This window comes from Nomascus leucogenys, chromosome 8 (genome assembly GCF_006542625.1).
Source record: "Nomascus leucogenys isolate Asia chromosome 8, Asia_NLE_v1, whole genome shotgun sequence".
In the NCBI taxonomy this organism is placed as follows: Eukaryota; Metazoa; Chordata; class Mammalia; order Primates; family Hylobatidae; genus Nomascus; species Nomascus leucogenys.
In genome coordinates, this window is record NC_044388.1 from 73684843 (window position 1) to 73702773 (window position 17931).

Genomic DNA, 17931 nt, shown 5'->3' on the forward strand with positions numbered 1-17931 from the left:
TATTTTTAGTAGAGCTGGGGTTTCACCATATTGGCCAGGCTGGTCTCGAACTCCTGACCTCAAGTGATCCATCCATCTCAGACTCCCAAAGTGCTGGGATTATAGGCATAAGCCACTATGCCTCTTAGAGCATTTTAAAAAATTAAGTCTTGGCTTGAAATCTGATGTAGTGTGACTATACTTGAGAATAATAGGAAATTTCCCAAATGCTAAAGACGTAAAGTACAAGAGAAAGTCAGTGTTCTTTTTTCATACATAACTTTCTACAGGAAAGAGAAAAGAAAAACTATCTCTATATTATGTATTATTTATCCTCTCTAGTTTATCAAACAACAGTTTTGTAATTTAACTAAATTCCTGTTTTCTATATGAGTATATTGCTCTAACATACTCTGTAAATGATTAATGTTTCATTTGTTTGGCTAGTTACTGCTCGTTTCTGTGTGTATGTGTGTGTGTGTGTGTGTGAGTATGTGCGAGACAGAGAGAGACCATGTTAAACACACTATTATTCACCTGCTGGTTAATGCTCTGGTATCCATGTCCCACTTAACCTTTCCCAACAGTCTACACTTCTATTGGAAATTTATTGTTACTCTACTCCCAACTGTCCCATTATTTCAGGGATAAAATGAATCACATATACAGTGCCCAAGAAAGTCTTAGTGCCCTTATTGCAGTAATTAGATCAGTCATGGGTCTGTGGTCTAAGTCAAGCGTGAATTTCAGGATTTTTGCTGACAATTCTGGAACACGTTTCTTTCTTTCTGTGTAGTGTGGGATGTGGATGTGAAGGGAGAACTGCTATTCTCACTTTGCCACCATATAGTATGTTCACCTCAGAATGAATCCAACACATTTTCTCTGATCTTACAATACAAAAAAATTTTTTTGAAGAATTGCCAGGCACTGTGGCTCACACCTGTAATCTCAACACTTTGGGAGTCCAAGGCAGGCAGATCCCTAAAGGCCAGGAGTTCAAGACCAGCCTGGCCAACATGGCAAAATCCTATCTCTACTAAAAATACAAAAAATTAGCCAGGCGTGTTGGTGTATGCCTGCAGTGCCAGTTACTTAGGAGGCTGAGGCATGAGAATCACTTGAACCTGGGAGATGGAGGTTGTAGCGAGCCAAGATCATGCCACTGCACTCCAGCCTGGGTGACAGAGCAAGACTTTGTCTCAAAAAAAAAAAAAAAAAAAGAATAAAGAATAAATTGGGCAGGCCCAGTGGCTCACACCTATAATCCCACCATTTTGGGAGGCTGAGGCAGGCAAATCACCTGAGGTCAGAAGTTTGAGACCAGCCTGGTCAACATGGTGAAACCCTGCGCCTACTGAAAATACAAAAATTAGTCTGCTAACTCCAATATGATGTGTCTACTTCTATTTTCTATTTTTCTCTTGATTTTTAAATCACCTTTTCCTGTGTTTTTGCATGTCTAGCAATTTTGACTGTATTCTGTAGGATATATATAAATGAATCATAGAGGCTCCAGATGACATCTTCCTCAAGCATGAGTTTCTCTTTTCTTCTGTAGATACGGTGAGAGATTGATTACCTCAATCCAACCAGGGGTTTAGCTGAATTGGGACCACATTGTAATTTCAGTAAGCTAGGTCTGCTCTGGTTCACCCCTATTCCTTAGACATGGTCCTCCAAGGCTGTCGATTGAGACCCTACAAGTCATTGTCTCCTTAGTCCTGAAAGAGTACAGTACATTCTGTTCTGCTCTTTGAAGATTCTGAGCTTCAAATGTGGCAGATTGTCTTGAGGTAGAATCCAGTTATGTGTTTGAAGCAGGCCCCTTCTCTCTAGCAGGATTTTGTCTCCTAAAGAATGCAGAATTATTGATTTCATTCTACTTTTTCAAACACAGCCTCTCAGCTTCTTTCTAATAACCCCAGAATTCAACTAATGTTTCATAGGGACGCTAACCACATTTGCTGCTCTCCAAATTTCCAATCTGTCATACCAGCCTTGCACAAAGTTTTATTCGTTTCCCTTTTCTCCTGCAGAGTCCCACTGTATAGCTAAGCCTGATGCTCCCTCAGTGCTTAGATTCAGCAAATGGCTCAGTGAAGAAAACAGCAGGTAATTATCAACTTACTCCAGAAGGACTTCCCGTTCTCTCTGGAATTTCAATTCATCTAGTCTGTGTTGCTCTCACAGCTCTTTGATGTCTAAAAAATGTGATTTTTGTAATTCATCCAGTTTTCTGATTGTTGTACAGGAGCACTATGTGGCCACGACCTATTTCCACAAGTGGAAAACCACTTATGGGCAACATAATCAAATTGGTGTTTATTGGCTGGGCACAATGGCTCACGCCTGTAATCTCAGCACTTTGGGAGGCCAAAGCGGGTGGATCACTTGAGGACAGGAGTTGAAGACAAGCCTGGCCAACATGGTGAATCCCTGTCTCTACTTAAAATGCAAAAATTAGCCAGGCGTGGTGGCACACGCTGGTAATCCCAGCTACTTGGGAGGCTGAGGCACAAGAATTGCTTGAGCCTAGGAGGCACAGGTTGCACCACTGCACTCCAGCCTGGGTGACAGAGTGAGGCTCTGTCTCAAAAGAAAAACAAAAAAAGCCCAAATTGGTGTTATTGTAGCCAGGCACGGTGGCTCAAGCATGTAATCCCAGCACTTTGGGAGGCCAAGGAAGGCAGATTGCTTGCCTGGGCACTATGGCAAAACCCGATCTCTACAAAGAATACAAAAATTAGCCCAGCATGGTGGTATCTGCCTATAGTCTCAGCTACTCAGGAGGTTTAGGTGGGAGGATTGCTTGAGCCCAGGAGGTGGAGGTTGCAGTGAGTCGAGATAGTGCCACTGCTCTCCAGCCTGGGTGACAGAGCCAGATCTGTCTCAAAAAAAAAAAAAAAAAGAGAGATTTATTTTTTTAAAGGAAAAAAATTAGTGTATATTGCAGTGACACAAAAATTGATCTTGATATTAGATCATACTAGCTATCTGACTTTAGATAAATCACTTAATATCTCTTAGGGATAATAGTGGCTGCTTCTTTGGGTTCTTACATAGGTCAGGTGAAATAATATTTATATAAAGCACTTTCAAGATGCAAAGTGCTTTACATAAAAAGCAGTCCTTTCATTCATTCAAAGTCGCTTATTGAATACTTGATATATGCTAGACACTTTACTAGGAGGTGGGTGGGAGAAATGAATAAGATTGGAAAACATGGTCTCACAAGAAGCTCATAATTCTAGCGGGGAAGAAGAATACATAATTAAATAACAGCATAATATTTTTACCATTGTAGATGTAGGTATAAGGTAAAATGGCCGCATAGAAAAAGGAGTAACTCAGTATACTCTGATAGCGAAGAGAAATTACAGGACACTTCCCAGAGAAAGTGAGGATTTAGCCAAATCTTAGGGCCTTTCAAGTGAAAATTAATCCATTGTTGTAGAGACTACCTGTTGTCTACCTGAATCCATTCTCTATCTGTTCCATAGAAGACAGCCATAGTTGGTTAAATAGCTATGTAGCTTGAGAATATACTCTCATTCTCCCTTGTACCTAGGTATGATATGGCTACACCGAAGTTCTCACTTAGATGAAAATAAGTAAAGTTTGCCATGTATGGATCCTGGCCTTAAAACTATATATATAGTTTTAAGTTTTAAACTATGTAAATACACACACACACACACACACACACATTCTCCATGCTTCTTCTCTAAGAGCTAGAGTACAAGCAGTCTTATTCTTAACAGCCATGCAGACAAGGATAGCAACCTAGGAGATAGCTGAGCAACAAGATGAAAGAAACTCCAGTCCCTAAAAGGTCATGTGCATCAGAGGCATCCTACTAACTCTGACTGCTCACCTCTAAACTGTTTCATGAGAGAAAAGTAACTCCTGTTTTATTTAAGCCACTCTACTTTGGTAACTTTTTGTTACAGTATCTCATCTGTACCTAATTGCCCTAAATAAATACTTACAAAAAACAATAAGAAAAAGATGAGCAACTCAAATGGAAAATGGGTAAAGGCCATGAACAGACAATTTTTATAGATGGCCAATAAACATATGGAAACAAATGTTCAAACTTATGATTAAAGAAGTACAAATGAAAATAAGATGTCTTTTTACCTATCAAATGATTATATGTACATAATACAACCAGGCAATTCACTTCAAAGGGAATTTGTTTTAGAATATGGGAATATGTTTAGAGTTATTATAATTTATATAAGTCAGAATTCAGAAATAACTCATATTCTCAATACCAGGTTTCTGAGTTAAATAAATTATAGTATAGTGGAATGATATTCCATCATTAAAAAATAATTTGGTATAGGCCCAAATGAGAGTAATCCCAGCTGACTGGACAGTCATGTTTGAATGACTATGTTTGTAGCCCAGATTCCAGATACAGAAATATACTTTAAGAGATTGGGTCCAATGCAAGGATCAAAAAAAATTGTCATTCTTTTCCAAAATCTTGTTAGAGGGAAAAAACGTCCCTAGAAGTTATGACTGTAACTTGGTAACTAAAAAATTACATGATTTGTCCAGGCCCCTGCCTGAGAAATTATTCCATGAACTGAAGTTTAACTGAAGTGGTTATGATTCATCACAGAGGACCCATAATAAAAACATAGTGAGTATTTTTCTGAGGCTTTTTATAACCATGAATCAATGACACAAGTTCTGGCATTTAACTTTGAATGTGGCTTCAAATTCTCGAGGAAGAGAAGCGTAAGTGAACTTTGTAGTGCTCTTGGTGTCGTGTTGGTTTGTTTTCTCACGCTCATCAATAATCCACGGAAAGAAAAATAACAAATCTCACTTTGGTGTTGTGTTGAGTTGTTGCCTCTTATAAAGTCATTACCCAAAAGTAAATGAAGAATATAAGATAATTGGTCTAAACTTATTTTAAACTGTTATTTTTTAAAAGGCCAAACCAAATGTGATGAAAATGATAAGATTTTAAAGCAATCAAATGAAATATGGAAACGGGAAGACCATCTTACTTCAGTTTCAGAACATCCTAGTAAGATGGCTAAGTATGTACAGGCATGTTTATTGTGGTTTCATTGAAAGGCTTTGCCTACTAAAGATTGTTTGATTATTCAAAATATCTCAAAATATATAGTTTACAGAAAGATTCGGAGAACTATGAACTGTGGAGGGAATAAAACCTTTTTTTTAAAGCCACATAATGAAACCACCAATAAAACAACAATCTACTTCACAGCAAAGTGGAAAAACGTCTGAAAGAACATTTTCAACCTCAATGAGGTGACAGTGCACTGTGAAAAATTCCTCCAGTGAAATTTCTAACGTTGCTTAAGAATGCTTTGTGTTGGCCGAGCTCCGTGGCTTATGCCTGTAATCCCAGTAGTTTGGGAGGCCAAGGCAGGAGGATCATTTGAGACCAGGAGTTCAAGACCAGCCTAGGCAACATAGTGAAACCCTGTCTCTAATAGCTGGGTGTGGTGGCATGCACCTATAGTCTCAGCCATGTGGGAGGCTGAGGTGGGAGGATCACTTGACCCCAGGAGGTAGAGGCTGCAGTGAGCCCCATGATTGTGCCACTGCACACCAATTTGGGTGGCAGAGTGAGACCCTGTCTCAAAAAAAAAAACCCACAAAAAACAGAATACTATGCCTTCATATTGCACAAGAACATAATTTATACTTCCATAAAGATAGCATTTATTACTAGAAACAGCAAATGGCAATCACCATTAATTTGTTTTACTATTATTTTATAAGAAAACATTTAAATGTGTATAGCTATTTTCTTATGTTGAAAAATATTTAAAATATTTTTAATAGCAAATAATCAACATTAATATTTGTTCTCAGTTCATACTGAGATATTATGTAAGAAAAATATTAATGGCATTGATTATATTATTAATAAGCTAATATATGCTATTAGATAAATAACTATTAAAAATTAAAACCATTATGCTTCTGACAAGATAAAATACATCTATGAAATATTGAGCTTTTATATTCATATAGAATGTTGCTGTTGAAACTAGCTTCACAGAGTTTATGAAACTCAAGAATATTTTTGATTTCTCTCATTTTTGCCAGAATCAACATGACATGAACGTGTATATTGTGTCTCTGTGAAGGAAAAGAGGTGCATATTACTTTGCAGATACTTAAGTTGAAATGTTTATGGAATTAGCTAATTTATATTCCCCTTTTTTACTGAATGCAGATTTCTAATATCTCTAGTTCTATGTCTTTTCAGTTTCTGTTATTTGAAAAAATTCATTCTTTCTAGTTTTTGCTTTTAAAAATTATTTTATGGAAGTTCATTTGTCTACATTAGAGGATCTTCACAGTATATTAAGGGGAAATGGCAGGCTATGAGCTTATTTTGTGCAAGTATGATATAAGGATAGAAAAAAGTCTATAGTGGATACTGGTTGCAGAGTAAGGACCACTTGAGGAGCTTTTTTTTTTTTTTTTTTTTTTTTGAGATGGAGTCTCGCTCTGTCGCCCAGGCTGGAGTGCAGTGGCGCAATCTTAGCTCACTGCAACCTCTGCCTCCCAGGTTCAAGAGATTCTCCTGCCTCAGCCTCCCCAGTAGCTGGGACTACAGGTGCATGCCACCACGCCCGGCTAATTTTTTGTATTTTTCGTAGAGATGGGGTTTCACCATGTTAGCCAAGATGGTCTCGATCTCCTGACCTTGTGATCCACCCGCCTCAGCTAAACATCCAATGACCAAACCCTACCTCAGCCTGATTAAGTCAGAATCTCTGAGTGGGTGTCCTAGACATCTACTTCAATAGCTCCCCAGGTAAGCTAAGGCTGAGAACTACTGATTTAGAAGCACACACACAGCCTCCCTCCACACACACACAGAGTACATCTACCTGTAATGTGGATCACAGGAAATTTTATATTCTTCTTTTGGCTTATCTGCTTTGTCTACAATAAACATGTACATTTTCCTAAAATACACATGTACTTGAATGCACGCAGATGGAAGGGAGGGAGAGAGGGTGAAAGGAAAGATTTTTAAATTAATTTTTTAAAATTGTTTGTAGAGACAGGGGTCTCACTATGTTGCCCAGGATGGTCTGAAACTCCTGGCCTTTGACAATGCTTCCACCTCAGCATCCCAAAGTGCTGGGATTACAGATACGAGCCCCTGCACCTGGCCAATTAAAAAAAAAAACTGTTTTAAACAAATGAAACACACGTGGTGTCTTTCTGCCATCCTTACAGGTAGCTGAAAAATACTTCAGGAGCAGAAGAGTGAGTCAGAAGGAGTTCACATCTGCTGAGTTTCTATCATGTGTCATTGCTTAATTTTTCACTGCCTTTAATTCCCACACCTACGTTGCAGGGTTGATAGATGATTTTTCTCTTATAGATGGGGAAATGGGCTCTCAGACAGATGAAGTCAGTTTCTGAGTCGCATGGCAAGCTCTCTGACATACGAACAGTCTGAGCCAAAGTCACTACCTGACTCCTCAAACTCACCTTCTGTGGTGAGGAGGAGTGGTGGTTGGCACCAGGGCACTTTCCTTTTGTGTAACTAACAGAAAGCTGTTAATCTTTCTTGTTTGTTTTTTTTTTTTTCACTTTCCAGGAAAATTGATATTTCATTAAAGCTTTCTAGATGCCACTTATTCTACCCAAGACCACCTTCTGCTGCTTATTTTTAGATGACTACAGATTCTTCATTCACTGTGGAAGCTTCACAAATCACTTTGTCAGACAAATTATTTGACTTTCCACTGGAGAGCAGTTGTTACCACTTTCTAATAATGGCCCATAAACATATTTTTTAAAACCACCCGGATTCCTTTGAAAACATGGCCAGGACAGAGTCTTGTCACTTGTGTCTAAATGCACAGTAATTTTGCTGTCAGCCAGCATGATTTGACAGCTGACAGCAGTTAATGATAAACAACAAAAAGAAAAGGAGGGTCTAAGGGGCAAAAGCTGCAGAAGCTGGAGAGAATCAAGCAAGAAGATATATTTTAGAAACAACAGCTCTAATAACTCTAATAAGTAAATTAACCATTTAAAATAGTATGTCAATCAAGTTTTTTAAATAAATGAAGCTGTGGAGCCCAACCTTCTTTTTCACATGCTTTTAAAAAAAAACAAAAAAAACAGTTTCGCTCTGTCACCCAGGCTGTAGTGCAGTGGTGTGATTATAGCTCACTTCAGCTTCAACCTCCCAGGCTCAAGTAATCCTCCTGCCTCAGCCCCCAAAGCAGCTGGGACTATAGGTGTGCACCACCACACCTGGCTAATTTTTAAAATTTTTTATAGAGATGGGTTCTTGCTCTGTTGCCCAGGCTGGTCTTGAACTCTTGGCCTCAAGTGATCCTCCCACTTTGAACTCCCCAAGTGCTGGGATTACCAGCACGAGCCACCACGTCCAGCTTCACATGTTTATTAATGCCAATGCTGTATATCTACGTTTCAGTAATATATATTTTTGATTAAAGGAAACATTTTAAGTTAAAAGGATCAGCCTGAGCAACATGGCAAGATTCTACTAAAAATATATACATATATAAACTAGCCAGGCGTGGTGTCTGTGGTCCCAGATACTCAGGAGGCTGAGTTGGGAGGATCACTTGAGCCCCAAGTTTGAGGCTGCCGTGAGCTATGATTGTGTCACTGCACTCTAACCTGGGCAACAGAGCAAAACCCTGTCTCAAATAAAGGGAGTGGGGGAAGCATTCTGATTTCTTCCTGACCTTGTTCTTTATCACCTCCCTCAAGTTCACATTATTTATTGGTTGGTGGTCCCAAATAACTTTAGAACAGCATAGCAGAACCCCAAATAACTTCAAGGGCAGACTGGTTTATTTGTTCAAAGAATTTCAAATATTTAAGATGGTGCCCTTGACCAATTGCTTTTCCCTCTGATCACATTTGACCTCTGTCTTCTCAGACACTTTTATTGCACATGATGGTATAAAAAAGAGAACATAGCTCTGGATTTGGGCTGTTCTGGATTTGAATCCTGGCAATGCAAGTTATTGGTTATGGGGACTTGACAATAATTGTTTTATTTCTCTAAGCCTTAGTTTCTACAGTGTCAAAGTTGAAAGAAAACTTTTTCCATGCACTCCTTAGAAAAATGTCAGACTAAACACGTCAAGTGCCTAGCCCAGTGCTTGGTACAGGGTAGGCACTTAAAAAATGTTAGTTTACATCCCATGCCTGATTAACTCTAATGTTGCTCCCATCCCACTTCCATCTTCAGCATATTATCATTATGAGAGTGGTTCTCTCTGAATGTTATACCACATCCTCCAGGAGACTACATGCTCGTTGGAAATGGAGACAATACCAAGTCTTTTATAAAGATCTTGTAAGCCCTGGCTCCAACAGTGGTCAGTAACTGATATGCATGGCTAACCCAAACTTGTAGCCCAGTGTAATCTGGGTGTATGGCTAGGCTAGCGCTTGTCATATCAACTAGCTATTAATATACTCTATTTGGAAAACCTGGCAATGGCTGTTACATTTTTTAGTTCTAGCAAGGTATTTTCCAATATCCAGTAAAAACACAGATTTTTTTAAAAACTATTCAAATCAATACGCAGTAGGCAGGATCATTTGAAAGTGTGCTCTCTGCGAAGACAGCAAGTCAATATTTTAAGGAGGGTATTGATTTTTTATTTGTAAATACATGAGCCCAGGCTACTCTACAGGACCATGCTGTGGGTCTGCTCAGAGATGAGACCACGTCATTAAAAAAATGAAACAACAACCAAAAAGCTTTGATGCTCTCTTGGACAGGATCCAGGGCAAATACACCTTCAAGTAAATTGCCCTGAGTCTCATAGTGTTCCAGATGCAACATGTTATTTTACAGTCTTGGTCATAGTTTCTGAACTATCTATCAACTGAAAATGATTCACTGATCTATGATATAAAGTTCTGTGTGCCTTGAGGGAAAAGATCAGGACTTTTTGAAATCTCATCTACCTTTGTAGCTCAGAGCATATAGTACCATGAACTAAGTAGGTGTTAAATAACTGTGGGTTGGATTGAACTTATTGATCAGGGCTGATATGTTTGCGGGCAGAAATAATTAATGAATAAATACTTTATTTTTATATTTTAATTTAAAAAGTGATGCTCACAATCTTATTGCAGCTGAGATTTTTCAAGGCTGGGGTACTTTCCATAAGTTATAAAGCTTGCTAATTATGTTTGGAGGTTTGAATATAGTTGTGCATATTTACAGTCAAATTCCTTCTACTAATAAATATTCTCGCCTGTGAATATTTCTCCTTCAAATTCTGTCTTCTTCAGTTTCAGTTTAAAACATAAATGGGCTTCAATCAAGCTACAAAATGTGGCTTCTAAGCCAACAGTTGAGAAAGACCATCTTTTCTATTTGTACATCAAAATAATGAGATGATTGAACATCATTCCTAATGGGAGTCATCACCTGTCCTAAAGATTGCTCTAAGTAAATATCTCATTCAGTGAACTGATGAAGTGGTAAATTAGATACATTGCTAATTACTGTGTTGTCCTGTAGCTATAAGTGAAAGCCAAGAGGCTGGGTGCAAAGTGGCTCACACCTCTAAATTCTAGCACTTTGGGAGACCAAGGCAGGAGGATTGCTTGAGCCCAGGAGTTCAACCTAGAGTGAGGGACCAATTACTTCCTGTTGAAAAGGCAAACATGTATTATAAAAAGCTATAATATTTGGCCGGGCACAGTGACTCATGGCTGTAATCCTAGCACTTTGGTAGGCCAAGGCGGGGGGATCACCTGAGGTCAGGAGTTTGAGACCAGCCTGGCCAACATGACAAAACCCTATCTCTACTAAAAATACAAAAAATTAGCCAGACATGGTGACAGGCACCTGCAATCCCAGCTACTTGGGAGGCTGAGGCATGAGAATCGCTTGAACCCAGGAGGCAGAGGTTGCAGTGAGCCGAGATGGTGCCACTGCACTCCAGCCTGGGAGATAGAGCAAGACTCTGTCTGAAAAAAAAAAAGCTATGATATTCAATGCCAATGAAGCTTCAGTAAGACCAGTGCTCTGAGGCACTGCTGATGGCAACAGAAAAAGATACTTTCCTGGAAAGAATGTAGGAAGCCACAAAAAAGTTCCTAGCCTGTGATCCAACTCCTGGGATTTCATCCTAAGAAACTTGTCCAAACAGGAATAAAAGCCATGTGCATGAACATGTCCATTTCAGCACAATTTATACTGATAGGAAATGAGAAGCAACAATATGGCAATGTTTAAGGAAGTTACAGTGTATCTACTCGATGGAATTTTAATTTCAAGAACAATTATCGGCCCCTGTAATCCCAGCACTTTAGGAGGCCAAGGCGGGTGGATCATTTGAGGTCAGGAGTTCGAGACCAGCCTGGCCAACATGATGAAATTCTGTCTCTACTTAAAGTACAAAAATTAGGTGGGCGTGGTTGTGCTCACCTGTAGTCCAAGCTACTCAGGAGGCTGAGGTAGGAGGATTGCTTGAACCCAGGAGGTGGGGGTTGCAATGAGCCAAGATCATGCCACTACACTCCAGCCTGTGTGACAGAGCAAGACTCTGTTTCAAAAAGAAAAAGAACGATTATCAAATCAATTGCAATATAAAAAAAGTTTGGAAAATGTCAAACTAACAAATGAAAATTGTTAAATACAAAAGTATGTGTTGTGTTATGGCAACAGCTATGTAATCAATGAATATAATTCAGAAAGATTCGCCAAGGATACACCAGAAGTGATGGCAGTTGCTTTGTTAGAAATACAGCAGTATAGGAGTATAGGTAATTTAAAAGTATTTCTATTTCCCAAATATACCCTACTATGATTATATTTAATAAGTTTAAAATACTACATAAGGCCTTCAGAGAAGGACATTAAGTATCTTTTCCTATTTCTTTTTCCAGTGAGCAATAAACTTAACTGTCAGTGAAATCTTCCTTAAACACAACTTGCATTTCTCCTGCTTTGGCTTAAGTATATTTTATCTTACTCTGTTTTAAGGATAAAGATTTCCATCCTCTCTATTTGTTATTTTGGCTAAGGACACCACATTTCCATATTAGAATTTCTTCAGGTTTTTTTTTTATTGCCTTGAGATTGCATGCAGGTATGTTTAGAATGAGAATTTAAATTATAAATATGCATATATTTAACCTAATAAAGGACTTTCTTTTTGGAGGCATGTTTGACAATTAGCTGGTTAATAATGCAATCTAATTGATGCTGTACTTATAACTCTAAAACTCTATGGTAGTTTCTAGACTGTTCTTGAAAGGCTTATCATTTTAAGTAAGAAATCACACAAATAGGCCAGGTACAGTGGCTCACACTTGTAATCTCAGCACTTCGGGAGGCCAAGATGGAAAGATCACTTGAGGCCAGAAGTTCAAGACCAGCCTGGGCAACATAGTGAGATCTCATCGCTACAAAAATTAAGCAAAGTTAGCTGGGTGTGGAGGCACACACCCGTGGTCCCAGCTACTCAGGAGGCTGAGGTAGGAGGATCACTTGAGCCCTGGAGATCAAGGCTGAAGTGAGCTCAGATTGTGCCACTGCATTCTAGCGTGGGCATCAGAGTGAGATCCTGTTTCAAAAAAAAAAAGAAAGAAAAAGAAAAAAGAGGAAATCATGACCGGGCACAGTGGCTCACGCCTGTAATCCCAGCACTTTGGGAGGCTGAGGCAGGCAGATCACCTGAAGTCAGGAGTTTGAGACCAGCCTGGCCAACATGGCGAAACCCTGTCTCTACTAAAAATACAAAAATTTGCCAGGCATGGTGTTGTGCACCTGTAGTCCCAGCTACTTGGGAGGCTGAGGTAGGAGAATCACTTGAACCCAGGAAGTGGAGGTTGCAGTGGGCCGAGATCATACCACTGCAGCCGAGCCCAGGCGACAGAGCAAAACTCCGTCTAAAAAAAAAAAAACCACACAGATATATAATTTAAGATTAAGGCAGGGATGTGGGCTTTCTTGTATGTGAGAGCTCTTCTCACCCTCAAACTAAGTAAATTGGTATTATTCAGCTTTCCTCATGTGATTAAAAAAAATCAAACTTTATGGTTGTACACTGAAACTTCTCCAGGTTCCCTCTTTTCTTTTGAGTTGTGGAAACTTGAACTGTATTTATGCAAAAATAAAATATCCAAGATCGTATTCTTTTGGGGCCAATTCTGATGGTGGTATTTGCTATTGTTGTCTTTGGATATCTCTTCAGTTCTGCAGAAAACTTACCTACTAATGATGGTTAATAATGTGTGCCTCAGCAGCAACAGATGCAATAACATTATAGCTAAGAACCTGGGTTCAAGTAGTAGCTCTTTCATTTACTAGGTGTGTTCCCATTGTTGAACAAATAAATAAAACAATAAACTTATATTTCCTATTACTTGTTAGTAAAAGTGAATCAGAAAGCCTAATGGGAATAAATGTTTTTAAAAGATAATGAGAGAGCTTTAAAAAAATAAATTTTGCTGCACTCTAAGATGTAAAATATATGTAATTATATGTGTATATTAGTGTGTGGAGATCCACGACATTGATACTAAGGTGATGGTTATGCAATCGATTGACACTGAAATATGTTTGTTCAGTGCCACTAAGGAGCCAGCCTCAGATCTTAAACATCTCAACAATTACTATGAGTCCATGGGGGCCATACAAGTTGTAGGCTCCCCTATCACATTTCTGTCTTAAATAGTATTTTTTAAATTACAAGAACCCTTAGCCCAGGTAATCCATGCTGTCATACAGTGAATAGATATCAGATGTGTTGACATATTGATTCCCTCAGCCCACAGGGCAGCCAGGCAGGGCCTGGGGATGTGCTGGATCCCCTGGGAAGACCTACTTCAGTTGAGAGCTACCTTATCTGTTTATGCTGATGTGCTGAACAAATATAATCATTTTCTACGTGTGCATGTGATAGACTCTGGTCTCACTGTAGATCACATCTACATTCAAGTAATATACTTCTATTTGTCTTGACCTTTCACACTAGTTCTCATTCTAGCTCTTCCTATTTTGTTTAAATTATTTATGCTTTTCTCACAGACAGTGCTGCCTTTTCAAATGTGGGATATCCAAGGACTGGAGCATCTGTTAGTGAGCAGCAAGGTTCCTGGCAATGTCTGTATGTGCTTGGAGGCATCATTAAAATGTCCCCAGAACTGTGGCTTAGAGCTGGATAAGACAAGAGGGATATGTGGAATCTAACCAGATCTCAATTAGGAGACATGAAAAGAATTTTAGAAAAAAAATTAATCTTAAATTATTTTAATAGAATCAAATAATAAAACAATCTAGAATGAGTTGCCAAATTAACCCAGCCTTGACACTTATGTAACATGTTCCTTGGTATCAGTGGCCCTGGGCTGTGAGTCCGCTCCACATGGAGGGCGTGGGCTTGGAAGCTTCCACATGCCGGTCATGACTGAGAGGGAAATTGTCTTGGATGCCTCAGCTTAAGCTCCTTACCAAAATCTCTGGTATGATAGTGGGAAGACCGAATTGTTTTTTCTTGAAAGTGAATTAGTCCTAAAAAGAGCTAGAATTTAGTAGAGGAATGCTTTTTTAAAAGCAAAAAATTAGTTCTAAAATTTCAGGTTTATGTTTGTGCATAAACTGTGACTAATGTGGTAGCTTTAAGTAATGTAATGTTTAAGAAATTCTGAATATATTAATTATTCAATAGATTAGCCAAATGGCCCTGAATTTAAAATGTGAAACATCACCATTGATCCAGACTTCTCTTAGGTTGAAAGGCTTAAGACAATGTTATGTAATTTATAAGGACTCAGCATAAATACAAGATTACTTATTAGGTTTAGTATGCTTATTTAAATACCTAGGAAGGTTTCTTTGTAAGTCAGAAAACTAAAGAACTTAAAAAATTTGAAAATAATAAATGTATAGGTTGCTTAAAATATTTAACAAAGTTTGCAAATCGGACTAAGCAATAATCAAAGGCCACTTTAAAAGTGAATTTTATAATATTACCTTATTTATAAATTGAATTTTAAAATGTATAAAATGAACTTAAATGTAAGGGGAAACTGGGCTTTTGCATTTGTTACTTAAATCAATCAAACGTTAATTTTAAAAACCAAAGTGAGTCCTGAACAATTTGGAAGAGTGTTTAGAGATGCCAAAAACTCCTGTTGATCAAAAGATATCACATCCAAAGGGTGATTAAAACATTTATTCCAAAAGGAAAATTTGTGGTATCCATTTTGTTAAAAATGATAAATTATAATGTTTTATATAAAATAAATGAATCTTATCACTGCCTCCTTATGATGAAATTAGTGTTTTCATCATTAAAAATGGATTTGTTAGATTCGCGGTCTTATTGATCTCTCAGGATTTAGAAATAATCATTTTTTGCTGAATTAAAGATAGCTCTATTTTTTAATTGTTATTAGCTTCAAAAAGAGTAGCAAATTCACAGGAGGGAAAGTTTAAGCTCATTTCGGATAAAAATTGGGATCTTATGTTTAAGCATGAAGGACATCCACTCTCCCTTGCTTATTTCAGTCTCTCTCTCAGACACATTTAGAAGCAGAAGAGTTATGTATAGTTAAGTTCAGCCTTCCCTGTTTTCAGTGAGAAAACCAAGGCTAAGAAATGTTAGGTAATTTAAGTAAAAATATATGGTGAGAGGTACAATATGGTATGGTTGACGGTTGACAGGATTCGGAGTAACAAACCCTGTTGGGTTTTTTGTTTAAGACTTTTTTTTCTTTCTTTCTTTCTTTTTTTTTTTTTTTTTTTTTTTTGCTGGGCACAGTGGCTCACACCTGTAATCCCAGAACTTTGGGAGGCCAAGGTGGGCAGATCATCTGATGTCAGGAGTTCAAGACCAGCCTGATCAACATGGTGAAACCCCGTCCCTACTAAAAATACATACATTAGCTGGGCATGGTGGCATGCAACTGTAGTCCCAGCTACTTGGGAGGCTGAGCCACGAGAATCCCTTGAACCCAGAAGAATTCCTTGAACCCAGGAGGCGGAGGTTGTGGTGAGCCAAGATTGTGCCACTGCACTCCAGCCTGGGCAACAGAATGAGACTCTGGCTCAAAAATTACCATATGTTTGTTTCCTAATAATAAACATTTATTGAATTCTTTAAATATTTCAATATGCTTTATATTTATTTATTTCGCTTAAACACCAGAGCAACCTAGTGAACTAAGTGATATCCCCATTTTATAGATGGGAAAACTGAGACTCAAAGTGATTAAGATAATGAGAGGATCGCGTGAGCCCAGGAGTTTGAGGCTGCAGGGAGCTATGACAGCGCCACTGCACTCCAGCCTGGGTTAGAGTGAGACCCTTCTAAAATTTTTTTTTTTATTTTATATTCAGAAGATCTGATTTTAAAACTTGCCTTTATCATGTGTTTGTTGTCTTATGACTCTGGGATGTCTTCCTACCAAGACCTTACCCTAGGTTATTAGCTCAGCAGGTTTTTGTGAGGAGCAAATGTAAACAAGTATAGGCAAACACTGTCTAAAAGTAATATATTATTCATTCACAATGGGGTGAAGCCTAGAACCCATTTATTCTGACTCAACTTAATGTTATTTTGCTGACTAATTCTTAATCAAGTGTTCTTTACCTTCAAATAATTTTATTTTCCATCTGTGCCCACTTTTGCCTATAGTGAATATTTATTGAGTATGCATCTTGTTCTTGGAACCATGTAAGTATCATACACGTCAAGGTATATGAAAACTTGGCTTATGTTATCCAGAGACTTCATGGGATGATGAGAAATGCAGAAAAAAACTAAAATCCTGATCTTCTCTTTTTTTCCATCACTTCTCTGCACCTCATATTTTCCACCTATAAAATAAGTGATAATACCACCACATGAAAAATCATAGAAAGAATTTAGCACAGTAACTAGTAAAAGTGAATAAATATAAACCATATGTGATAGAATGGATGAATCCTGCTAAGAACAGTTACCAGGTAACTGAAGCTAAACAACTCTCGGAGGACTGAGGGTTGTTACCTTTCTGACCAAGTAGGGTAGAAACACCTTGCTAAACACTTCATGTATTCACCAAAGGCCCTAGAAAAGCTGCACCTTTGGAGCAAAGCTAAAATAGCTAGTAGTACAGGGTACTCCACACCAACCCTCACAAAGATTAATAACAACCTTTAAGCCAGCCATGGTGATGCGTGTCTGTAGTCCCAGCTACTCAGGAGGCTGAAGCAGGAGGACTACTTGAGCCCAAGAGTTGAGCCCAGCCTTGGCAATATAGCAGATCCAGTTTTTTATAAAACGAACAAACAAACAAACAAGTCCTTTGAAAGAATCAGTAAGCCTGCTAGAAAAAAAACTCAAAATAATATTGTTATGTTGAAAGGAAAATTACAAAGTCTAGACACTAAATGATATAACCTTCACAATGTCCATCATCTAATCCAAGATTCTCATGCAGAGAAGCAAGAAAATGTGACCCCAAAACAAAACCAGCCTTTTGGCCAGAACCATCATCTTCCAGTAATTTGCCAAAACGATGAACACAAAGGGAAAGAGGAGAGGCACCGGATATACGTTCTCTAGGCCTTTGCGAAAACATGGAGTTGTTCCTTTGGCCACATATATGCGAATCTATAAGAAAGGTGATATTGTAGACATCAAGGGAAGGGGTACTGTTCAAAAAGGAATGCCCCACAGGTGTTACCATGGCACAACTGGAAGAGTCTACAGTGTTACCCGCACGCTTTTGGCATTGTTTTAAACAAACAAGTTAAGGGCAAGATTCTTGCCAAGAGAATTAATGTGCATATTGAGCACATTAAACACTAAGAGCTGAGGTAGCTTCCTGAAATGCAAGAAGGAAAATGATCAGAAAAAGAAGGAAGCCAAAGAGAAAAGTACCTGGGTTCAACTGAAGCACCAGCCTGCTCCACCCAGAGAAGCACGC

The 17931-nt window shown here is 38.4% G+C and overlaps 1 long non-coding RNA gene across 1 annotated transcript; it reads right to left on the reverse strand.

Moving 5' to 3' along the window:
- Window positions 1-1354: 1354 nt before the first annotated feature.
- Window positions 1355-17686, reverse strand: LOC115836357. The gene is made up of 4 exons (XR_004031377.1): window positions 17403-17686; window positions 16611-16837; window positions 11438-11555; window positions 1355-1832 (listed from the first exon to the last, which is right to left on the reverse strand). It is a non-coding gene; the product is annotated as an uncharacterized LOC115836357 (long non-coding RNA).
- Window positions 17687-17931: the final 245 nt, after the last annotated feature.